Source organism: Bidens hawaiensis, unplaced genomic scaffold (genome assembly GCF_021521415.1).
Source record: "Bidens hawaiensis isolate Kalapana, Puna unplaced genomic scaffold, B.hawaiensis_p1.1 tig00048909_1, whole genome shotgun sequence".
NCBI lineage: Eukaryota > Viridiplantae > Streptophyta > Magnoliopsida > Asterales > Asteraceae > Bidens > Bidens hawaiensis.
Window position 1 is genome coordinate 42457 of NW_027498738.1, and position 6384 is coordinate 48840.

Here is a 6384-nt window from a genome sequence, read left to right on the forward strand (position 1 = left end):
ACGAGCTACTCCGGCGGCATATGATCATACTAATGAGGATGAGGATGAGATACCAACAGCCATAACTTAAAATTAAACACATGGTCACATTCGCATGTATAACCAATCAAGCAATATCATATAAACGCAATTAATGGAATTGTAGTGGTAAAATAAAATAATTGAGTTTGTGAACGCATAATGCCCCCAAAATATAAAAATGGTAAAAAGGGGGATGTGAAATACTTACCATAACCGGTTTATTAACGAGGTTGAGATAATAATAAAAATTGAGGATGGACACGGTCAAGCCCTTCGAGGTACGTCAACAAAAATACTCTAATTGTTAACGATAGTATTAATAAATGAGGAAAAGAATTAATAAGACATAACGATTTGAGGTTTGATGGGATATTATTAGTTTCAACGTCATTATTATGATTTAATCAGTTTGAAGGATTTGGAGTCTTTTAGGTTTTAAATCATTATATTATTTATTTGTTTGTTTTTTTGTTTATTATTATTGTCATTATTATTATTAGTGTTAATATTATTATTTGGTAATAAGATGAGCGATATATTTTATCCATATTTATATTTTCAAGTAAATGGATTTTAATAATAACCAATATTAAGTATTAATAAACATTATATATGTTTTGATGAAACATTAAGGTCAATTGTTTATAAAAAGTTATACATATATATTACGAATAAATTATTCGAACCTTTAAGCTAGATTGATTTAAATAAAAACATATATTTGCTTCATATTATTTATGTATATGTAAGTGTATATGATATATATATATGGGTGGGACCTACAGAGAACTCCTCTTAAAGAAATAACTAGAGAACTAATAAAAACAAATGAAAACTATTTTTAACTTTTTTAAAAAAAATATTTTGCAAATTTTTTTTTACTTTCCTCCTTCTAATAAGATGATATTGTTCATAAAAAACGGTGATGTAGTGCATATGTGCACAAATGGGTATTGCATATGTACAATAGTGTTTTATTGCATATAATACAACACAATTGCATTATACAATACACACTATTGAATATATGCAAATACAAACACTAATAATTGTACTCAAAACATTATTGCACATATCAAAACACACACTAGTGCACATATGTAGTAAAAAAAAAGTCAATGTATTGCCTAAATGCACTACAACGAGTTTTATTTTATTTTATTTTATTTTTTTTAATACTTTTCGATTAAATGGTAACAAAATATAAGAATAATGGCAAAAACGGAAATTTAAAAATATTTTTTTAATTAAATTAAAAATTTTTCTTTATTAGTTCTCTAGTTCTCTCTTTAAAACGGAGTTCGCTCTTGATCCCCTCTCTCTCTCTATATATATATATATATGTATGTATATATAGGAGATTTTAAATGAGAACCCTTTCGAGTTTTAATAACTCGAAATAACTCAGTGTAACGATTTTTTTTTCGAATTTTTTTTACACATGCGTAATATATGTAGGTTACATACACGTAAAAAAATTACATAATTTTTTACGCACCGAGTCGACTTTTTATACATATGTAACGGACGTAAAAGTGAGTGTAATCACTTACATCTTTATTTTCTCTCCTACTTTGACTTTTTTTTCAGATTTAATCTCAATCACATATTCCAATCAATTTAATTAAATGTGTGGCCTATAATGGAGTTCTTAAGTTCTTAAAACTCAACATGGTTCTCAAAAGATCCCTCCCACATATATATATATATATATATACACATATATATATATGTATGTATGTATGATTATGTATATATGTATACATATTTGTAGATAGAAAGGAAAATATAACACAAAGCCAAGGCCAAAATAATACCTTTTGGGTTCGGTTATTTGTTGGTTTAAAGGGACCATGTTTTGTTATAGATAAAGTGTGTATTTTGATATATATATATATAGTAAACTTATATATTAATACATACATGTATGCGTATATGTTATAGATAAATCAAAAATTGAAGATTCACGATAAGAAAAATATGACTTTGGGGTTCGGTTTCGTTAAAATAATGTTTATTTAGTGTTATATTATGATTAAAATATTTAAAAAATAAAAGAAATTAAAAAAACCACAAAAACCAGGCCTGAGAGGTTCGAACCCGCGCCCCAGGCCAGTTCAAACTTATCACGAAATGTACCTGCTCACTGGGGTAGGTGTCTAACTCAATGAAAAGCATGAAACTAGATTCATAAATACACATATTTGAATGTTCATATTATACTCAAAGCCCTAGATTATCAATCGGGTTAATTATTCTTTTTTCGTTGCAATTGATTTGGGGGTTTTGTTTCATGATTAAAAACGATTGTAAAGCATATAATAATTACCTGGGATGGTAACGAATTGAGTGAGATCGGTGACTTAGGGTTTCGACTCAAGTTGAAATTAAAATAGGTTATGAACAGCTATGTAGTTTGCAATTGTAATAGGGCTTTGGTTCGTGAGGTTGAGAGGATGGTGTGTGCACGTTTAATTGTATTTTGGCTTGGTATTTATAGGGTTTTAGGGATGGGTAAGCTGCGGGCTAATGATGAATGAGTTAGCTGTCAATTGGTTATCATATTCCATAATTAGAGTGTCGGTTGATTCATTCTTAAGTGGAGAATTATTTTTATAAAGTCAATTTCGTGATTTAGGGCGAAAAATCCGAGATATCATGGTAGGGGAAAGAGGTGTCGGCTGGCGTGAGGAGGGACGGAGGAAGAAGGAGAAGTTATTTTGAATTATATTTGCAACTACGGTCCTTGAACTTTGCGGTTGGATGCACGCGTGGTCTAAAGTAAGTTAGGGGGTTAATCTTGTATATTTTAGATAGTTTAACAATAAATAAATAAAAGAAATAATTAAACAAATGCAATTTTTATAAAATAACCGAAACTAATTCGGGCGTCGTGAAATGATCGATATCAAATTTATTAATTTGATTCAACAACAATAGACCGAAAATAAAAAAAATTAAACGGGTCGGGCTTTTAGGTCCGAAATTTAACGAATGTTACATAACCATCCTCAATTTAATTTAATATTTAAAAACAATTCTTAAAATATTGCCTTTAACGCCCGTTAACCTGTGAACGGAATAGTATCCACTTGTTGACCTATGTCAAATCAGCTTTAGCGCCCTTGGCGTTAATGTATACCCTAGGGTCTTACAATAACTCTTTATCTAATTACGTAGAGTGATCGAAATCAATTGACAGAGCTTTGTTTTCACATCTTGTTTGGTACATAGCGAGAATAGTATAGATAGAGGTAATTATTAATATTCAGTTTCAAATCGAGTAAACTAAAAGTTGAGTTAAACAGAAACCATTTCATATCAAACTGAATTACATATTCAGTTTTAAACTGTACTGATTTTGCTAATTGGTTTTTGGTTGTTGAAAACTGAGTTTGTTTAAAATCTTGAAATCTGAATGACATTTAGCGAATTTCCAGGTTGGCTCAGATGTGACTAATTTGTGAAATAAAGCAAATGGCTTTGAATCACTACGTCTTTAGAACCCCCGATTTTAATGTAAGTAATTTAGACTTTTCGAAATTTTGACCGTATGGTTTGTTGTCTACAATTTCGAAATTGTTGTCTACACACGTATAACATACAAAACATAAAATCGAAAAAAAAAAGTTGAGGTATAAAAAGTTGAGGTAAAAGGTTGAGATAACACTCCGATTTATTGAATCCAAATCCGAAAATGATACCAAGAACCCAATTGCATTTTGATTTCTTTTTATTTTTTTATTATCCCTTTTTGGTTTATTTTGAAACTCGGTTTTCTAGTTTGAAACCAAATCGAATTTGATATTCTGCTCACGTTTCTTAACTTTAGATTTGGTTATGATTGGTTTTGATTTCAATTTCAACTAGAAATTCTTCAAACCTAGAAACCCGAACCAACAAACACCTCAAGTCCTAATCGATAATCAAGCACGAACAAAGTGAATAACTCTCGTTTATTAATCATATCAACCCATTGTTATTAGAGCCAAACACAATTAGAGGGTGTGAGTGCTAGCTCAATTGTAATTAACTCTAACCCCTTTTAATTATAGTGTTGGGCCCTATTCTAGAGCCAAACGACAATTGAGCCGCGGACCATGGTTGTAAAAGTCGCTAGGCGGATTCTAGGTGATTAACTAGGGAGTTGGGTATACTCAAACATGGTAAATATATAAAAAATAATAATTTTTGGATATTATATATATGCCAAATATCATAAGTTTTCTAATATTTATAAAAAAAATAGGTGAATATCAATGGAAATAAAAGAAATTCATTTTTAAACAATAAATTATTCTAAAAATTGCTAATCATTAATTTAAAAATTGATATTTTAATATTAAAGAAATATGAAATATGAAATACGAAATATGAAATATGAAATGTGAATTATGTTTTATTTCTTTAAGTCAAAATCGGCCAAAGTTTACCGACTAGATGTGATTCTTGTTAAGGTTAACCACATTTGATCGATTCATAGTAACTAGACGGAGTTAAAGAAACTCGCCTCGACGACATACCTTGTAGCGAGTACTCGATGAGTCCTCAGCCATGTAAACCTGCTTTTACAACATTCGCCACAGTCACACCCCCTAATTATTGTATTCGACTTGCCCACTAAATTCCGACTTAGAATGAGTGGGTTAAGCGGGTCTTTAGTTTCACGCTTGCCATTATATTCCTTATTCTCCCAAGGCTTTTCTTGATCTTTACACGTCTATCCTTGGACTTGATCTCTTCTTTGACTACACTTTTAATTTCTTGAACAATCACCCTGCGCAAGTAGGGCTTTTCCATATTTATTCGTAACCAAAAACCTGACCCGAATAACTATTAACCCGAACCCTAAAGTACCCATACTCATGAAACCCAAACCAACATCTAACAAACCCGAATACAAGCCGAACTGATACGAGTTGAGTGTACTTTTGATGGATTATAGTAGGTAAACCCGGTAACCCGTTTGACTAAGTATTCTATTCAATTATTATATCTATTGCCTTAGCATTTTCAATAAATATAATAAATATTGCTGCCTATCCAATTATTATATCTCTTGCCTTAGCGCTTTCAATAAATATAATAAATATTGCTGCATATCCAATTATTATATCTCTTACCTTAGCGCTTTCAATAGATATAATAAATATTGAATATTGGGGCGCACGCACGCAAACACACACACACACACACATATATATATATATATGGAAATTTATTTTAATAATCCAAACTATCAAGAATTGGTCAATATTAATCCCAACTATTAATCTAACTAATAGCAATCATAACTTTCAACTTTGTTACCAATAACAATCTCAAACTAACTAGATTTTAACTCCGTTTATTTATGATGATATGGTGTGTAAGGTGGCCATTATGTGTCAATGACTTGGATTTTTTTAATTTAATTGAATTTCATTTTTAAGTTAAGTGTTATTAAATGTCAAAAATGCCCTTACTATTAAAATGATAGAACTTGTTTTTTTAATTAAAAATTAAAACACTAAATATTAAATGGAACCAAATTAAACCCACCAGTGCACCTCGCACATATTTCTTTTTTCTTTTCTTTTTTTTTTCCTTTCCCGCCACTGCTAACAACGACCTACATCCATCGTCAAACATCAACCACCACTACCAAAACCTAAAATCAACGCCACTATATCCCTTAAACGTCATCACCATTGCCACCGTTAGGCCACCATCACCATCTCCGTTTCCTGATAACGACTGATTCAACCCAAGTATTTCGAATCAGAAGTTGCATGTGATCAAGGACCCGTTCTTTTCTTTTGAGTTTGAATAAGCCTCTAACGGCTAGGCTAATTGCTAGTCCTAGTCTTTAGGGTTGTTACTATTTTTCACTACTTTTTCTAGTATTTAAAGTTGTGTTAGTTCATGTATCAAACACACAAAAATATTATCTCTATTCAGTAATAAAGTAAAAGCTTCTGATCTCCTTCTTTTGTTCATTGATTTCTGCCCTTTCTTAAGGCTCTTTATACCAGCAGTTTGGTATTAGAGCTACCCTATCAATTCGTCTTTAATCCCGTGTTCGTATAACCTCTTCCATGGCTGAAAATTCAGTCACTACCAACTCCAACACCCCTTTCATCCCAGTGTTCAAAGGCGAAGGATATGAACACTGGAACCTGCGCATGAAGACAATTCTAAGGTCCAAAGAACTGTGGGATGTTGTGTTCCTTGGTATTACTTTTGTTGGAAATGGTGCCAATGATAACAGGGAGGTGAACAAGAAAGATGCTCAAGCCATAACCAACATTCAGCAAGGTATCCACGATAGTCTGTTCTCTCGAATTGCCTCTGATGAGTCAGCCAAAGAGTCCTGGGAAATCC